This window comes from Tamandua tetradactyla, chromosome X (genome assembly GCF_023851605.1).
Source record: "Tamandua tetradactyla isolate mTamTet1 chromosome X, mTamTet1.pri, whole genome shotgun sequence".
NCBI lineage: Eukaryota > Metazoa > Chordata > Mammalia > Pilosa > Myrmecophagidae > Tamandua > Tamandua tetradactyla.
Window position 1 is genome coordinate 13,033,514 of NC_135353.1, and position 19,763 is coordinate 13,053,276.

General features: G+C 38.2%; 1 long non-coding RNA gene across 3 annotated transcripts in view; it reads left to right on the forward strand.

Annotated features, from left to right (window-relative positions):
* LOC143670355 (uncharacterized) overlaps window positions 1-19,763 on the forward strand; it is a 249,778-nt gene that overhangs the window by 61,471 nt on the left and 168,544 nt on the right. The gene's annotated exons all lie outside the window — the stretch shown is intronic.

Genomic DNA, 19,763 nt, shown 5'->3' on the forward strand with positions numbered 1-19,763 from the left:
TGTAAGTAGGATGTTTTGATGAGGCTACTTCAATTAAGGTGTGGCCCACCTCCATAATGCTATTGCTGGATTACTGGAGTCCTTTATAGACAGAATTGATACTGAGAGACAGAGAAAACAAGCTATGAAGTCAAGAAGCTGAAATCATTGAAACCCAGAAGGAAAGGGAGAGACCAGCAGATACTACCATGTGCCTTGCCATGAGACAGAGGATCTAAGGGTCACTGACAGCCAGTCTTAGGAAGAAAGCATTGCCTTGATGACACCTTGATGTGGACATTTACTCAGTGACAACATTGTAAGCTAATAAATTCCCATTGTTTAAGTCAACCCATTTTGTGGTATTTGCTGGAGCTATGTAGAAATCTAAACCATAGTCTGTTTGCCCACTCAGCCAATCCCAATGTCTGGGAATGGTAAAGACAAAGTAATGTGGGGGATAAAGGAAGAGCTTTGTCTTATTTCTTGAATGATTTTAGTGGTGAAATGGGTTCCCTAGACACTTGATAATACAAACGGGATTCCCCAGGTTGGAAAAATTCCTTCTACGAGAAGTTTAACACAGTAGTAATCCTGGCCCTTTCAAATGGGAAAACGTCTAGCCAACAAGAGAACATGCAAGTAATGGTAAAGGCATATTCATACCCATAATTTTCAGGAAGTAGAATAAAATCTAATTTCCAATGGAGGAAGGGTCCCTGTGAATGTGGCCCTCTTCCTTGCCCCACTTTTCCATTTGTATCAGCATTATGTTTTTGGAACATGAGAGAAGAGGATACCACTTTTAAAGTAATGAGTAGAATTTCCACCCAATGTTGGCAGAGTAGTTGATTTAGCTTTTCTTTCCCATAATGAATACTCTTGTGGATGCATAGACAAAATTTCAGGTAAGGGACTAAAGTGAGACCAAGTGACTGTCTTGGTGTTTTCAGGGCCCATCTGAGTGGTTAAAGCATCCATCTCATCTCCAATTGGCCTTTTAAAAATATTTTTATTGAGATATCTTCACGCACCACACAGTATCAAAAATATATAACTAACGGCTCACAATATCATCAGATAGTTGTGTATTCGTCATCACTTTTACATTTGCATTTCTCCAGAAAAAGAAATTCAAAAAAAAAAAAAAAGAAAAAACCCATACATCCCATACCCCATACCCCCCTTCTCATTGACCACAGGTATTGCAATCTACCCAGTTTTTTTATTTAACCCTTATCCCCCTCCTAATATTTGTTTAGTTTTTGCCCTCATTTTTTTACTCATCTGTCCATACCCAGGACAAAGGGAGCATCAGACGCAAGGTTTTCACAATCGCACAGTCACATTGTAAATGTATGTAGTTATGCAGTTGTCTTCAAGAATCAAAACTCCTGGAATACAATTCAGCAGTTTCAGGTACTTTCCTCTAGCCACTCCCGTATACCATAAAGTAAAAAGGGTTATCTGTATAATGCATAAGAATAACCCCAAGATAACCTCTCAACTCGGTTTGAGATCTTTCAGCCACTGAAACTATTTTGTCTCATTTCACTTGTCCCCCTTTAGGTCAAGAAGTCTTTCTCAATCTCATGATGGCTGGTCCTGGCTCATCCCTAAGAGTTATGTCCCACATAGGGAGAAGGCAGTGAGTGCACCTGCTGAGTTGGTTTAGAAAGAGAGGCCATATCTGAACAACAAAAGAGGTTCTCTGGTGGTGACTCTTAGGCATAATGACAAATAGGTTTAGCCATTCCTTTACAGGAATATGTTTCATAGGGATGAGCCTCATGATCGAGGGCCCAGCCTATTGAATTGCCCAAATTACTCTGGGATATATCAGGGCATCACACTAACCTGTACAAACCTACAAGATCTCACTCCCTATTCAAGATTCTATGTAAATACGGCATTCGAATAAACTGAACTTACAAATTAAATTAGATAACATGCTACCAAAAATATAAATTTTGCACTAAATAAACTTCCCTTCTTTTGGTCTCACACAGAAGTTGAAGTTTTAAAATAGTCAATGTCATACTTTACTCTGGATTCTGATTTTTTTTAATTGTGAAAAATAGCATATATACAAAAAAGCAATACATTTCGAAACATACCACAACAATTAGTTGTAGAACATATTTCAGAGTTTGGTATGGGTTATAATTCCACATTTTTCAGCTTTTACTTCTAACTGCTTCAAGGCACTGAAGACTAAAAGAGATATCAATGTAATGATTTAGTAATCATATTCACTTGTTAAATCTTTTCTTCTCTGTTATAACTCCACCTTCTCCTTTTATCTTTCTCCCAGTCTTTAGGGATATTTGAGCTATGCCCATTCTAACTTTTTCACGTTGGAAAGAACTGTTGAAAATATGGGATGGGGGATGGAACTAGCTGATGTTCTGGAGAGGTTGGCCCCTCTGGGTTTCAGGACTTGTCATGTCTAGGAAGCCATCTGGAGGTTTTAGGTTTGTGGAAAGTAATCACAGTGCATGGAACCTTGTAGAATTTCAGATAAAGCCTTAGGTGTTTTTTAAGGTTGGCAGGAATGGTTTTGGTTGGGTTTTAGCAAAACCATGATAAGTAGCAATGTCTACCTGAAGCTTGTGTAAGAGTAACCTCCAGAGTAGCTGCTCCACTCTATTTGAACTCTCAGCCACTGATACCATATTTGTTGCAATTTTTTTCCTCCTTTTGGTCAGGAAGGCATTGTCGATCCCACAGTGCCATGGACAGGCTCATCCCTGGGACTGATATCCTACACTTCCAGGGAGACTTTCATCCTGGATGCCATGTCCCACATAAGGGGGAGGATAATGATTTTACTTGTAGATTTCGGCTTAGAGAGAGAGAGGGCACATTTGAGCAACAACAAGAAAAAGGTCCTCTGAATCTAATTCATAGATATAACTATAAGGAAGGTAAGCTTCTCTGCTACATAAAAAAGCTTCACAAGAGCAAGCCTCAAGATCAAAGGCTTGGCCTATTGGCTTGGGAATACCTAATGGTTGAGACAGTATCAGGGGTTTCCCTGGTCGTAAAGTTTAATAGTTCTATATTTTCTCTAGTCCCTCAATGGACTTTGCCAGTACTTTTTCATTGTCTCCTCAACATGTTTTGGGATGTATCCAGGCAATACATTAAACTATTCAGAATTAAAAGTCCTCATTCCCATTCTGGGTCATATAAATGCTCTGTCCAGACAGGTTGAGTTAGATTATGTGCTACAGAAAATTTACATTCTGGACAAAATAAACCTCTCTCTCTTTAGTCTCATAGAGTAGGTGAAGTTCTAAAATAGAGTCAATGTCTTCCTTACCCCTGTATTCTGATTTACCTTAGTCCCAACATGATCTGTTTCATTCTTGTCTCTAATTGAAGCCTGATCGTTTTTCAATTTCTTTAGTAGTTGTTGTATGTGGCAATGCTAACCTTCAGAACTGCAGAATGCCTATTCTGAGTCTTAGATGTCACATAGGCACCTAAAGTTCCAGGAAAATATACCAGGGTATACATATATAGCACAGCCTCTCAAAATCTAGAAATAAAAATTACTGCTCTAGAGTAAATGTAACTATTATAATAGCTTACAATCTAGGCCCCAATTTTCTTATAAGTATATCCTAAATGAGACAACCCAATATTTGGTATTTTGTTCTTGGCTTATTTTGTATCACATCATGTCTTGCAGGTTCATTCATAATGTTGCATACCGCACAACTTCTTTCCTTTCTGTAGCACCTAAATATTTGATCATATATATACACCACCTCCATCCACTGGGCATGTATAATGTCCAAAGTCAACAGTCCATCAACACTCTCAATTTTAAACAATTTTAATTGTTCCAGAGAGAAAAATAACTGATAAGCACACCCTCAGCAAATAGGAAATCCAAACGTCCCCTTAACACTTGCCTCCCCCCCCACTATTTTCCCAGGTATTGCTATGGTACCATTGATTTCTTCCTGTTAAACATAGCCCATAGCATGAAATAGTAGTTCCCCCCTATACCCCGATATTATTTTCTTTTTAAAGTAGTTCAGTCAAGAACTTATTTATGTTTGTAGTGTTAATTAATGGGATACATGGAGCTATACAATTCCTTTCAATCATATTCACCTTCAATATGGCAATATCACATATAGGCAGACTAATGAACCACCTTCATTTCTATCTATGCCCCTACGTTTAACCTCATTAGGCAACCATTCACTCGTCTAGCTTCTGTGTAGCTCTAGGTCCCTTATATTCTGCATTATAAGCCTCTGAGCTTACCTTTACCATGGTCATAAAAGAAAAATCATACAGTATTTATCCTTTTGTTTCTGTCTTTTTTCACTCAGCATTGTGGCCTCAAGGTTTATGCATACTGTCATGTGCTTCAAGATGTCATTTAATCTTACTGCTGCCTAATAATCCGTCGTGTGTATATACCACATTTTGTTTATCCACTCATCTGTTGATGGGCATTTTGATTGTTTCCAAAGTTCGCAATTGTGAGTAATGTTGATTTGAACATCGGTGTGCAAATGTCTGTTCATTTCCTGCTTTCAACCCTTCTGGATATATACCGAGTAGTGATATTGCCGGGTTGTAGGGCAACTCAATTTAAAGGAACTGCCAGACTTTGTTTCATAGCAGCTGTGCCATTATACATTCCCATCAGCAGTGCATAAGTGTCCCAATTTCTCCACATCCTCTCCTACATTTGTAGTGTTCTGTTTGTATAATAGCAGCCATTCTTATAGGTGTGAGGTGGTATCTCATTGTGGTATTGATCTGCACCTCCCTTATAGCTAATGAAAATGAGCATCTCTTCATGTGATTTTTAGACATCTGTATTTGCTCTTCGGAAAAATGCCTGTTCATATCTTTAGCCCATTTTATAAATTGGGTTGTTTGTTCTTTTGCTGTTGAATTGAATGGTTTCTTTGTATATACAGAAAATCAAACTTTTGTCTGATATGTGATTTCCAAATATTTTCTCCCATTGAGTTGGCTGGCTCTTCACCTTTTTGACAGAGTCTTTTGAGGTGCAGAAGCATTTGATTTTGAGGAGTTCCCATTTATCTATTTTTTCTTTTGTTGCTTGTGCTTTGGGTGTAAAGTTAAGGAAGCTTCCTCCTATTAGTAGGTCTTGAAGATGTTTCCCTGTATTTTCTTCTAAGGAGTTTTATGGTACTGTTTCTTAAATTTAGGTCTTTGATCAACTTTGAGTTAATTTTTGTATAGGGTCCTCTTTCATCCTTTTGGCTATTGATATCCAATTCTCCCATGCCCATTTATTGAAAAGACTATTTTGTCCCATATCCTTGGATTTGAGGGCTTTGTCAAAGATCAGTTGACCATACATTTATTTCCATGCTCTCAATTCAATTCCATTGGCCTATACTTCTATCTTTGCTCTAGTACCATGCTATTCTAATCACTGAGGCTTTATAATAAACTTTGAAATCGCGAAGTATTGTTTCTCCTTCTTTGTTCTTCTTTTTTAGAATATTTTAAGGTATTCAAAGTCTCTTTCTCTTCCAGATGAATTTGGAAATGAGCTTTACCAAGTCTTCAAAGTAGGTTGTTGGAATTTTTATTAGTATTGCATTTAATCTGTAGATCTATTTGGGTATAATTGACATCTTAACTACATTTACCCTTCCTACCCATAAACATGGAATGTCTTTCCCCCTATTTAGATCTTCTTTGGTTTTTTTTTTAACAATGTTACGTAGTTTTCTGTGTACAGGTCCTTTACATCCCTTGTTAAGTTTATTCCTAGACACTTGATTCTTTTAGTTGCTATATTGAATGGACTTTTTTCCTTAATTTACTCCTTAGTTATGTCATTGCTGTTTATGGAAACATTACTGATTTTTGCACATTAATCTTATATCCTGCCACCTTGCTGAATATTTTTATTAACTCAAGAAACTTTGTCATAGATTTCCAGGATTTTCCAAGTATAGTATCATGTCATCTGCAAATAATGAAAGTTTTACTTCTTTCTTTCTGATTTGAATGCCTTTTATTTCTTTTTCCTGCCTGATTGTACTAGTTAGAACTTCTAGTACAATGTTGGATGATAGTGGTGACAGAGGGCATCCTTGTCTTATTCCTGATCATAGGGGGAAAGGTTTCGGTCTCTCTCCATTGAGTACAATGCTGGTTATGGGTTTTTCACATATGCCCTTTATCATACTGAGGAAGTTACCTTTGATTCCTACCTCTTGAAGTGTTTTTATCAGAAAAGGATGTTGAAGTTTGTTGAGTGCTTTTACAGCATCAATAGAGATGATGATGTGATTTTTCCTTTTCAACTTGTTAAGGGGCTGTATTACACTGATTGATTTTTTTGCATTGAACCACCTTTGTATTCGTAGTATAAACCCCACTTGATCATGGTGTATAATTCTTTTAATGTGTTGTTGGATTCAATTTCCAAGTATTTCGGTCAGAATTTTTGTGTCTGTATTCATTAGGGTGATTGGCCTGTAGTTTTCTTTTCTTGTAACATCTTTACCTGGTTTTGGTTTTAAAATGCTGTTAGTGTAATAAAATGAGTTAGATAGTTTTCCTTTTTCTTCCATTTTATTTGGAAAAGTTTGAGCAGAATTGGTGTTATTTCTTTTTGAAATGTTTATTAAAATTCCCCTGTGAAGCCTTCTGGCCCTGGGCTTTTCTTTGTAGGAAGATATTTGATGACTGACTGAATCTCTTTACTTGTGATTGTTTTGTTGAGATCTTCTATTTCTTCCTGAGTCAGTGAAACTTGTTTGTGTGTTTCCAGAAATTTGTCCATTTCATCTCGGTTGTCTATTTTGTTGGCATATAGTTGTTTATAGCATTCTCTTATGATTTTTTTTTTATCTCTAGGGTCTGTGGTTACAACACCCCTCTCATTCTGATTTTATTTACATCCTCTCTCCTTTTGCTTTGTCAGCCTAGGTAGAAGTCCATCAATTTTATTGATTTTCTCAAAGAACCAACTTTTTGGTTTTATTGATTCTATTATTCTTTTTTCTCCAGTTCATTTAATTGAATTTTTAATATTTGTTTTTGTTAATATTAAATTTTAATATTTGTTTTCTTCTGCTCTTTTTTTTTGTTTGTTTTGGAGTGAGCTTGCTGTTCTTTTTCTAGTTCTTCAAGGTGAGCATTTAATTCCTCAATTTTTGCTCATTATTCTTTTTTAATATAGACATTTAGGGCAAAGCATTTCCCTTTTCAGCTCTGCCTATACTGTATCCCATAAGTTTGTAGTCTTGTTTTTTTCATTTGTCTCCAGACAATTACTAATTTCTCTAGCAATTTCTTTTCTGACCCACTGGTTGTTTAAGAGTGTGTTATTTATGATCTCCATATATTTGTGAAATTTCTTGGTGTTGGTGGTTATTTATTTGTAGCTTCATTCCATTTTGATTAGAGAAAGTGTTTTGAATAATTTCAATATTTTTGAATTTATAAAGACCTACTTTGTGCCCCAGTATATGATTTATCCTGGAGAATGTTCCGTGAGCACTAGAGAAGAATGTATATCCTGGTGTTTTGGGGGTGTTAAAATCTGTACTCTTTGATTGGAAGCATAAACATTTATGATTGTTATTTCATCTTGACGAATTGTTCCTTTTACTTATAGTGTCTTTCTTTGCCTCTTATGATGTCTTTAGTATATGATTTATCCTGGAGAATGTTCCATGAGCACTAGAGAAGAATGTATATCCTGATATTTTGGGGGTGTTAAAATCTATACATGTCTGTTAGGTGTTATTCATTTATCAAATTGTTTAAGTTCTGTATTTCCTTGTTGATCCTCTGTCTGGTTGTTCTATCTATAGAGGAGAGTGTATTGAAGTTTTCCACTTCCACATTATTGTTGAAATGTCTATTGCTCCCTTTAGTTTTGCCAAAGTTTGCTTCGTGTCCTTTGGAGCTCCTTGATTGGAAGCATAAACATTTATGATTGTTATTTCATCTTGGTGAATTGTCCGTTTTACTTATAGTGTCCTTCTTTGTCTTTTATGATGTCTTTACATCTAAAGTCTGTTTTGTCTGATATTAGTATAGCTACTCCTGCTTTCTTCTGATTACAGCTTGCATGGAACATCTTTTTCCATCCTTACACTTTCTATCTATTTTTATCCTTGGGTCCAAGATGAGTCTTTTCTAAGCATATAACTGGATCATACTTGTTAATCCATACTGCCAATCTGTATATTTTAATTGGTAAAGATAGTCTGTTCACATTCAAAGTTATTATTGTAAAGGTAATTCTTGAATCTGCCATCTTATCCTTTGGATTTTATTTGTCAGATCTATATATTCTTTTCCTTCTTTCTCTTTTTTATCTTTTACGTCATCCTTATTGGTACTCTTCAATTCTGTGCCTTCCTCCAGACCTCTCTCTCCTGAATTTTTTTTCAGTCAGCAGAACTCCCTTTAGTATTTCTTGTTGACAAATTCTTTCAGCATTTGTTTGTCTGTGAAAATTTTAATCTCTTTCTCACTTTTGAAGGATGATTTGTCTGGATACAGAATTCCTGGTTGGAAGTGTTTCTCTTTCAGAATCTTTTTTTTTTTTTTTTAGAGAGAGGGAGGAAAGGAAGGAAAGACAGAGAAGGAAGGAAGGATGGAAGGAAGGAAGGGAGGAAGAAAGGGAAACATTTTTAAACATTTTCTTGTTTTATTATATTTTGTTTGTTTGTTTGTTTTTTACATGGGCTGGGGCCGGGAATCGAACCGGGGTCCTCCGGCACGGCAGGCAAGCACTCTTGCCCGCTGAGCCACCGCGGCCCGCCCTCTTTCAGAATCTTAAATATATCATACCACCTACTTCTGTCCTCCACAGTGCTTGTTGGGTAGTCTGAAGTCAGTCTTATGTGGTTTCCCTTGTATATAGTAAATCACTTTTCTCTTGCTGCTTTCAGGTTTTTCTAATTCTCTTCAACATTTCACAGACTGATTACTTTGTGTCTTGGTGTAGGCCTATTTGGATTTATTGTACTTGTGGTTTGTTGGGATTCTTTGATTTGCGTACTTATGTATTATTTCATGAGGGTTGGGAAGTTTTACCCCATTATCTCCTCAGTTAATCTTCTTAGCCCTTTACTCTTCTTTTCTCCTTCTGGGACACCAGTGATTCTTATATTTGTTCACTTTGCTTTGTCCCTCATTTCACTGAGATCCAATTCAAATTTCTCCATCATTTTGTGATTTGTTCTTTTGTGTGTTCACGATCAATTGCTTGTCCTCTAGTTCACTTATTTTTTCCTCTGCCTCCTCAAATCTGCTGTTGTGTGTCTGTAGTATAATTTTATTTGATCTACAGCATCTTTAATCTCTTTCATATCTACTGTTTTGCTATTTATTCTTTTAAATTCTTCTTTATGCTCTTTTAGTGTTTTCTTGCTCTCCTTTATGTCGGTAGCCAACCCGATAAATTTATTTGGTAGAGTTGTCTGAACGTCTTTGATTAGTTTTTCCAAAGTCTGTGTCTCTTCTCGTATTTTAATCTGGTCATTAGGTTGGGCTATATCTGTGTACATCTTCACATGCTTTGTGATTTTCTATTGCTCTTGAGGCATGCAATTATTTTGATAGGGTAACTTTGGAAGATGATTTCCTTCACTAATCTAAAGTTTGTGTTTGCATGACAGGCATGTGGCATGATACAGGGCATGGGGCAGGATACAGCAGTATGATGGCAGATTGTGGCTCAGGGCTAGACATGGGGTGGGAGTGCTACACTGGTTCCCGGGAGTGTGGGATGAGGGTTGTGGGTTTCTGGAGGTAGTGGTGCAGGGGTTTCATCTTCAGCGACCTTGAATTGAGAGATTTTTTATTTCCTCAGTTAAAAGATTGGTGGTAAGCAGAATAGATTTAATATCTTGTCTTTTTGTGGTAGGATTCAGACAGATTTGTAAGCTGGTAGTTTTAGTGTATTTACCAGTTAAGGATTTTCCTCTTACCTCAGACATCTTGCTGTCCAGGTGAGCTTTGATTTTGAGTATGACCACCTCTTATGGTACTAAAAGGCCTCTAGGAGGTCAACCACCTGTTTCCTATTTTTAATTGATGTTCCACCTGCAGTCATAAATTCTTTGGCTCTCCACATCATACCAAAGTCAAATCTCATATGAATACATATCTTCCATCTATATAGATGTTAACTCTCATATCCTAAACTAATGTGCAGGCTTTTGTTAGAGACACAAATTCTGCTATCTGTGCTGAGTCTGCATGGGGTATAGGCTCTTATTCTTTGGGGTTCTGAAACTCTGTCAGGGCATATTGTGACTGAAAACCTCTTTATGAAGGACAGAGGTATAAATCATCAACATGTTGATTAACTTCAGCAAGATCAGGATGGGGGAAGGCTTAGAGTTTCAGTGGTTTTCCTTCATTAGGGAAGGAAGAAGGGTAACTGGATTAAGGTTTTTGACAACAGAAGAAAGTAATGTGAAAAGGAGAAAGCAAAGTAATCTAAGAGGAAAGACAAGAGGTTGAAAAATATTGGGTGCTTTCAGACAGGGGAAGGATTGGGGCAGAATGGAGTACATAAATATGCATAATATGAAGTAGTACAGGAGCAGTCATAGCTTGAACCAATTTTGCAGTTGCCACAATTGCTAATAAGTATGGAGGGTAAGCTTGAGATACAGGATCTAGAGTGGACTTAAAATATTCAGTGGGTCTCTGCTTTCCCTTATGTTTCTGAAATATGAGGCCTAAGGTATGTTCTTCTCTCTCATCAATGGATAAAGAGGAGAGCATTAAATAATTTAGGAACTTCAAGCTGGGGGCTAAGGAAAGATAATTTTACAGTATTTGAATCCTTCATAGAGAATGAGTCCCATTGTAGGGATTCAGATACCATTTCTTTAGTCGTACTATATAAAGGTGAAGCTATAGCAGAGAAATTATGAGACCATACCATACAATAGGCATTCAATCCCAGAAAACCTTAAGGTTGCTTTCGTTTTAGGTAAAGGATAATCGAGGATGGCTTTGATGCACTCTGGGGACCAGATTTTTCCCTTAGGGGAGATGTCATATCCTAGATAATGAATCCCAGGACATCAAAGTTGTATTTTTTTTTCTGGAAAGCTTATATCCCTATACAATTGGAAGTTCTAATAGGTATTCAAAATCTGTCAATGAATTATCAAATAAGGTCATCTACTTATTGAATGAAGATTGAATTACAACAGAAAACCAAATCCTTTAATTTTGCATTTAATGTCTGGAGGAAATAGGTGGAGGCTTTTGTAAATCCTGAGGGATAGAGTCAAAGTGTATTGTTGATTTTCCCAGGTGAAGGCAAACAGATGTTGGGAGAAGGGGCATACTCAAGAAGTTGCAACCTGAGTCAACAGCAGTGAAGTAAGTAGTGTCAGGGAGTATAGAAGCAAGGATAATATCAGGGCATAGGTCTAAAGGGAATCTAAGATTTAGTATTTAATTTATGGCCTACAGGTTTCAGAGGAATCGATATTCTTAAGCTTTTTCACAGAGAGAATAAGGGTGCTGCATATCTAGTTGCAGTACATCATAGAGTCCAAAAGATATAGACAGATTTAGAAGGGACAAATGATGTGGAAAGTTATCTAACCCACCACCATAATTGTTTGTGTACTCTGAGGGATTATAGTAGGAAATTGTGAGGTGTTGAGGGTGGAATAGGTGGCTGAGGTGTTTATTAGAAAGGTGATGGGGTGTCCATTGACTGGGATCATTATTTTGCTCAATGTATTTAAGGGTATATGGGGTCAAACAAGAGTATATTCTTTAGAAGGGAGGTATTGAGACTTAAAAGTTTGTTGGAATTTTTTTTTGGGGGGGGGGGGCGGGAGAAATTTTAGCCTGGTGTCCATTTTCCTTGCAATATCTACAAGTGTCCTGGTTACAGGAAGTTCTAGGGAAGTAGAGGAAGGCTTGAAGGTCTTGGAACTATTTCTCATATGTGGTTTCAGTCAGATGTCCATGTATTTCTATTGTTAGAGTTTCCTTTATTGGCCTCTGCATCTTCACCATGTTGTACCACAGTATGGATTTCAGAAAGGGCGCATTTTGCCAGTTGATATGGTGCAATTTAAGTATTCTCAGTTCTGCATGTTGACAAAACTGGAAGATAAAGCAGATGTCAAGTGACGATCTAGGGTTACAACTAAGTAGTGTGACCAGATATTTTCTAAGTGGCATCTACAGTTTAGAAACCAATTTGTCTTCTTGGTGCCCGCATTCTGCTATGTTGAAAACAGACTCTGAAAACCAAGGTGCAGAATAAGTTTATTGAGCTAAGTGGCACACGTGGGAACAGAAGTAAAAGCAAGTTATTGCTCAAAGCAAAGTGGTGGGGAAACAGTTTACGTATCTGCTTAGAAGGAAGAAAGGGTATGGGGGAATGGGGAGAGGGAGGCAAGGGGGACATGAACTGTGTGAGTTTTCTGGGCCAGGGCATCCTTGGGTACCATAAATCTGTAAAAGCTACCCAGGTGGAATGTTTGTGTAGGAACAGATCTACTTGGTGAAAATAAGCAGACTTGCTGGTGTCAGCATGACTTGTTTATCCCAGTTCCTCCTTTCCCATTGAGGCAGGGGTCTTAATTAACACCATAAGGGGTCTTTGACATGTCAGCCTCCCTCGGTTGGTTTTTGTTTCTTCTTTATACTTTCCTGCATAAAATGGGAGTTTAAATTTTATCATTCCAACTCCACAGTTCCCAAATCTTTGACCAGTCAGTTTTAGATGAGAAAGCCATGGAAATAGAATCTAAAATTTTTTCTCTGATTTCCTTAGCTCTAATCTAGACTGTGAGTGCATTTTGGTTTAATTTTATGTCTTCGTCAAGTTTGACCCATTTGGTCTTCTCAAACCATGGTTATCTCTGGTTCCTAGAGAAGTTGAACTAATTGTTAAAGATCTGTAAGTCCTGGAGAAGATGCCTCTAACACTAACCTAAACTGTGTAGAGAATTCTTCTCTGTTTTCTCTTGAAACAGGAAAATCTTACTATGGCATGTAAGACAGATCAAGACTAAAGCTTAAAAATAACTTGCTGAGTGAGGAGGTAATTGATGTCCTGCACTTTCCTGTCTTTGGAGCCTAAGTACCAGGAGAGCAGAAACAAGGTCTTAAATAACTATGAGAAACCAGGATCTATAGAAGTAGGGTTAGGTTTTGGGAGAGATGGGAAAATAAACGAGAGTCAGAACTAGGGACGAAGGTGATAGGAATGGGTTTGGAGGAGGTGAGAGAGAATAAGAGTGAGAGGGAGAAGGTGGAATTGACTTTGAGGTTGGAGTGGATGAGAGAAAAACAATTGAGGGAACACATGATTCTTGAGAGATTGAATAGCTATAGATAGGATGGACTGAGTGTTTTAGTTTCCAGGGCTGCTCAAGCAAATACCATGCAATGGGTTATGTTAAACAATAGGAATTTATTAGCTTTTGGTTTCAATGATGAGATAGACGTCTAAATCAAGATGATGCTTTCTCCCCAAAGACAGTGAAGGTATTGGGCTAGCTGCTGAAAATGCTTGGCTTTTAGCTTGTCACATGGCAAGGCACATGGTGATGTCTCTTGGTCTCTCCCTTCTTTTTTGGGTTCCATTAATGTTTAGCTTCTGGCTACGACCTCTGTGGCCTCTCTTTATCTGTCTGAATTACATTCCACTTAATTAAACATTCCAGTAATAAGATTAAAACATATCCTGATTGAGGTGGGCCACATGTAACTGAAGTAATTTCATCAAAAAGTGCTATTTACAATGGGTTTACACACACAGATGTTTTTCTGAGGTACACACAACTCCAAATCACCACATTGAGATTTCTGAATAATCTGATGTTCGGCTTGGACAGAGAAAGTCATTTTGCAGCTTTCTTCTACCAAGAGAAGTAAGCAGACCTTTGTTTACAGGGAGTTCTGGATCCACAAGATTCAAGGTCTCCCAAGACATGAACCAGTTTAGGGAGATTCAAAGGACTCCAGAAAAACAATTATAGTTCCAAATTATCCTTAAAGAAATTGTACCTTTTTTGCAGATATTGAACCAAATTAGTGCTGTAATGGCAAAGCATATAGTCAGCAGAAGAGGAAGGATGGTACTTAGTAAAATGAGAATTAACAATGGGATTAGAAACCAACAGGACAAAAAAGACCTTAGAAGAGCTGGGAAAGAGTCTCACTCGATTGTTTCCTCACACTATCCTTACTTGAGGAGTCAAGGAATTTCCTTTGCACAATCCCCACCGGAAGAACTAAGGACACACAGAAGAGTTCTCATAGTAGAAGGGCCAAAGAAAGGTCTCTTTGCCCATATGAATCAAAATACCTCTTATGGTGCTTCAACAGGCAATATGTCTGTCTGCAGTAATGGTTTGAGAGTTGAACTCATGGAAGGATTCCCAAATCACTGGAAAGGAGAAGAGTTTAAAGAACACACAAAGTACCACTACCTGGGTGAGGATGGTGGGTTTCTATAGATGAGTTCAATCTCAGTCTGAGTTTTGGCACTAAAAACTGTCAAGTGCAAAAGAGATGTCAAATTGAAAAAGAAAACTATATATGGAGAGACTTTATTTGAAAGTATTATTTTAAGAAGGGAAGGAAGAGGATTATTACAATAGGGAGAATGTTTTGACTGTATTATCTGCAAGTGTCTCAAAGGTTAGGCAGGGGACTTTTATTTATAAGGAGGAGTCAACAAAGCTAGTAAGGACTGGGATGAAAGGATTGAGTGACTGGACAGTAGATCAAAGAATATTTTATCCTGAGGCTAGCCCATTCTTAGGAGGGGCCCTTAAGAAGGGGTGTATGCTGGCTCAGATTGAGGGGCATGGGGAAAGGAAAGAAGCTTAACTAAAGTTTGGTTAAAAAGCATATTGCTCGAATTGATCAGTGGGAAAAGAAACAGTTCAGCTAATTACTTATGAGGTAAAGAATAAGAATTTGGAGGGTCTGTGTCTGGCCTGGTCATAAGTAAGAAGGGGGCATACATGAATCATATCCAAGAAAGGGTGTTTCTTTACCATAAGCTATTTCTCAGAAGACAAAAAGGGAGTGGGGGTTCTTTAACTATGGCTGTTTTCCAGAATCATGGGACTCCAGTAAAGTTCCACATTGTCATATGGGTTTTCTGTTATTTGTGACCAAAAAGTGTCCTAAAACATTTGAAGTGTTTTGCCCAGCGCTCTTGCTTGGATGGGGTTTGGCAAGTTATGATAGGAAGCAATGTCTAATTGCAGCTTCTGTAAGAGTGACCTCCAGAGTAGCCTCTCGACTCTATTTGAACTCTTTCAGTCACTGATACCTTATTTGTTACATTTCTTTCCCCCCATTTGGCCAGGATGGCATTGTTGAATCAATGGTACCAGTGTCAGACTCATTCCTGGGAGTCATCTCCCATGCTGCCAGGGAGACTTTCACCCCTGGATGTCATGCCCCATGTAGAGGCGAGGGCAATGATTTTACTTGTAGAGTTGGGCTTAGAGAGAGTGAGGCAACATCTGAACAACAAAAGAGGTCCTCCATAAGTAACTGCTAAGTATACCTATAGGTAGTCTAGCTTCTCCTCTACATACATAAGCGTCACAAGAGCAAGCCTCAAGATCAAGGATTTGGCCTATTGTTTTGGGTGTCACTAATGTTTGACACAGTATCAGGGGTTTCCCCAGTGGTAAAATTTAATAGTTCCATATTTTTCTTCCCATCCCTCAAGGGACTTTGCCAATACTTTTGATTATCTGCTTAATATATTCTAGGATGTATCCAGGCATTACATTAAGCTATAAAGGATTAAAGGCCCTCATTCTTATGCTGGGCTCTCTGTTTCAGTAGTTTAAATGAGCTATTCAGACAGGTTGAGTTAGATTAGGTGCTGCAGAAAATTTAGGTTCTGGACAAAATAAACCTTTCTTCCTTTGGTCTCAAAGAGTAAGTGAGGTTCTAAAATATATGCAATGTCTTCCTTACCCCTGGGTTCTGAATTACTTTAATTCTGACCTGATCAGCTTCATTCTTATCTCTGAATACCAGGTTGTATATAAATAAAACAGCCTTTCAAGATCCAGAAGTAATAATTACCATTCCAGACTAAATATGACCGCTGTTAGAGCTTACAATCTAGGCCTCTGTTTTCTTCTATGCATTTTCTAAAGGAGACCATACAATAATTGCTCTTTTGTTTCTGGCTTATTTTGCCTCACCAAATGTCCCACAGGTTCGTTCACCATGTTGTATGCCTTCATTCCTTTTTGTAGCAGCACAATATTCAATCAAATGTAAGCACCGTCATTTGCCAGTCTACTTCTCAGTCAGTGCATCCTTCCGCCTCTTGCATCCATTAGGCACCGTGTATAATGCCCAAAGTCCACAGTCCAACACTCTCAATTTTAGATTATTTCACTGTTCACGAGAGAAAGATAACCAATAAACACACCCTCACCAAATAAGAAATATAAACCTCCCCTTAACTCTTGTCCCTCCCCTCATTCTTTACTCATAGTGTTTCTATGGTTTTTGTGTTAAACATAGCCCATAGCATGCAATAGTAGTTTCCCCAATGTACCCTGAACTTAAACACCCTTTGTACAAGAATCATACCTTTGACGTAGTTCATGCGAGAGCTTATTACACTCGTGCATTCTTTCTCAAACTTTCAGGTAGCATTCATAGGATTAGGAAGTTGCAATTTAATCTGTCATTTCGACTTTCCTACAGATGACTCTGAAATTCACATTAAGTTGGGTGGCAGGCAGCAGCATGATTTTAACAGGAGTTGTTTTACCATTAATCTTAGGCACTCCTAGTAGTGACTGAAATGCAGTTATCATCCCTTATTGTTTTGATTATTGGCATGCTACAGAATATACCTATCCGTTGGTCAAATTTTGTTGCACCTAACTCCAAGAGACCAGCAATTCTAAAGTTCTGTGCCTGGGGGTTTGTTGTATTCAAAATTGCTTCAAATCAATGTCATATCAATGGGAACTTGGACAGTTGTGTTGTTATACAGAGATACTATAATCCTCTTTGTTATATTAGGATTTGCTTTGGAGTCACTTTTTAAAGGTGAAACTAAATAAAGGGGATGGGGCTATTTCTACTTGTTTATTTATTTTTTTAAAATTTATTTATTAATTAAAAAATAAAATAAAACATACGTAATCAGTAATTCACAATATCATCACCTAGTTGCATATTCATCATTTCTTAGAACATTTACATTAATTCAGAAAAAGAAACAAAAGACAATAGAAAAAGAAATGAAACGAACACAGGAAAGAAAAAAAAGATTATACCTATCTACTTGTTTATTTCAAATTATTGTCTTTTTTTCTGACTTTTCATATCCTAGTGAGAAAAAATACAAAGTTTTATTTTATCAGAAGTATTGTCATATGAATATTCTATCCCTGGCACTATAATACCCAAGATTTATTCTTATACTTTTCTTCTTCCATTTTTAGGGGAGATTCAAGCTTGGAAAGAAATTACTATCTAGAAATTTTTTGGTTTGATAAACCCTCATTTATTGAATCACAGAATTACTGAGCTGGAAGAAACCTAAGTATGTTTTATTGCACTCAAGGTTTGAGTTTGACTCCAGATTTACTACAATTTTATAATTTGGGTCAGGTTACCAAATCTGTATCTCAGTGTCCTTATCCATAAAATGGAAACATAATACCAGTCCTATTTACTCCTCAGAATTATAAGGAGTTTTATGCACAATACCACAATTTGAAAAGAAAAAACAACAAACTGAAGTAATTTAAAAAGGAAGAATTTTTAAGGAGCTTGCACAGGGTCACACTATAACTTAGAGGGAGAACTAAAAGCCAAGTCTTTTGACTCCAGTTATGAGAGTGTCAGTAACACATTGTTGGGGTTCCTTGTTTATAAGTAAATCATAGAAAAAACCTAAATCTCATGGATAATGTCTCTTTCTGGCTGTTATGAAGTTCTTAACAATAAATATGGTGCTTATCAGAGTTGGGGGATTATGCACAAAGTGGAAAGAAGTTTCAGAGACAGAGATCTAAAGTAATAATTATGCCAACTATAATTCAAAGGTCATTGAACTGAACACAATATATTTGAGGAGAAATAAATGATACAAATTTAAAATGTTTACCCCGAACCAGATAAGTCCTGAAATGCAGAGGGGCCAGCCTCTCCAGAACATCAACTATTCCATCCCCCTATCCATATTATCAGTAGTCCCTTCCAAAATGAAAGTGTTAGAATGGGCATAGCCCAAATATCCCTGAAGAGTGGGACAGAAAGATCAAAGGTGATGGTGGAGTTATACGGAGAAGGTCAGATTTAACAAATGAGTATGATTGATGTTTCTTTTAGTCTCCAGTACCTTAAAGCAGCTAGAAATAAAAACCCATACCAAACTCTGAAATCTATGGAATTGTAACCCATACCAAACTCGGAAATCTGTTCGACAACTAATTATTGCAATGTATTTTGAAATTTACTGCTTTTTTGTATATATGTTATTTTCACAATTAAAAAAATGTTTAAATGTGATTTTTGTTAATTGACCCAAGCCAATACCACTGTTCAGCAATTCTCAGGATTTTTTGCTAAATATTCATGTTGCTTCTGGTGATTAAGGACAGTGAGGGTTATTCATTTCCTGCTGCTTCCCAGCCATCTCCCTCCACAGCCTCCTTAACAAGGGATATGTTACAATGAAAAGAAGTTTTAGCAGTTCTGGAAAGATGATGGAATAGGATAGATTGAGTTCAACACTGCTCCAAGGAATGGCTAAAGAAGAGATGGGATGGAGACTAAGACTGCAATTCCAGGAAGTAACTGACATGCGAGAGTCTTCTGCACCATATAGGGTGACCCTCATTGCAAAAGCCAAGGAACTGAAACCATCCAGCTGTGCAAACAGCCAAATGTGGAAGCCCAGAGCCCTCAGGAGTGCACAGAATGGACCAGGAGATGGGGACTAGGAAGTAAGCCAAGCGGTGTTCCTTGAATGTGCTACCCACACCAGTGCAGCCCTGTGCGACTCACCCACATCCCGTGCACCTGAACAGTGCCTGCCAACCCTTGCCCCTACCTAACAACCCCTCCCACACATACCCGCCCCATGACCCCACCCCAAGCGCAGCCCAGCCCACCTCTCCAGCACCAACAGTCTTGCCTGGCTCCTCCTGAGCCCTACCTCCCAGTCCCTGTCCCCTGCAGGTTTTCGCCAGTTCATAAAGGCTATGGGTGCTTACCTCCATACCCAGGCTACACCCGCCCGCAGCCCATACAGTCCTGCAGCCCCACCATGCCTCCGCCACCCCGAGCTCTGCGCATGAGTACATCAGTTTGCAGAGGTCCCAGATCCACACATGCATAAGGCCCCTGGCCACATTCCCCATCTCTGGGAAAGCACTGACCAGCGCAGCCAAGCCATATCTGCCCTCAGCCCTTGCAGGCAAACAAAGGGCCCTGTACCCTAGGCCAGCGCACACTAAGGCCCTACCCCCCAGACCCGTGCACGCGCACAGCCATATCCTCCCCAGCTGCTGGATGCCCACGCTCACGGGCGTCAATGTAGCATCCCCAACCTGTGCTTATACGTGTGCTGCAATGCATCCCCACACTGTTGTGCCCTGCATCCTGCCTCACATCCATCCTGCAAATACAAAGCTTTAGACTACTGAAGGAAGTCAACTTCCAAAGTAAACCAATCAGGATATTTACATTCCACAAAGACAACAGAAGGTCATTAAACTATATCTGCATCATTAAATATCATGATG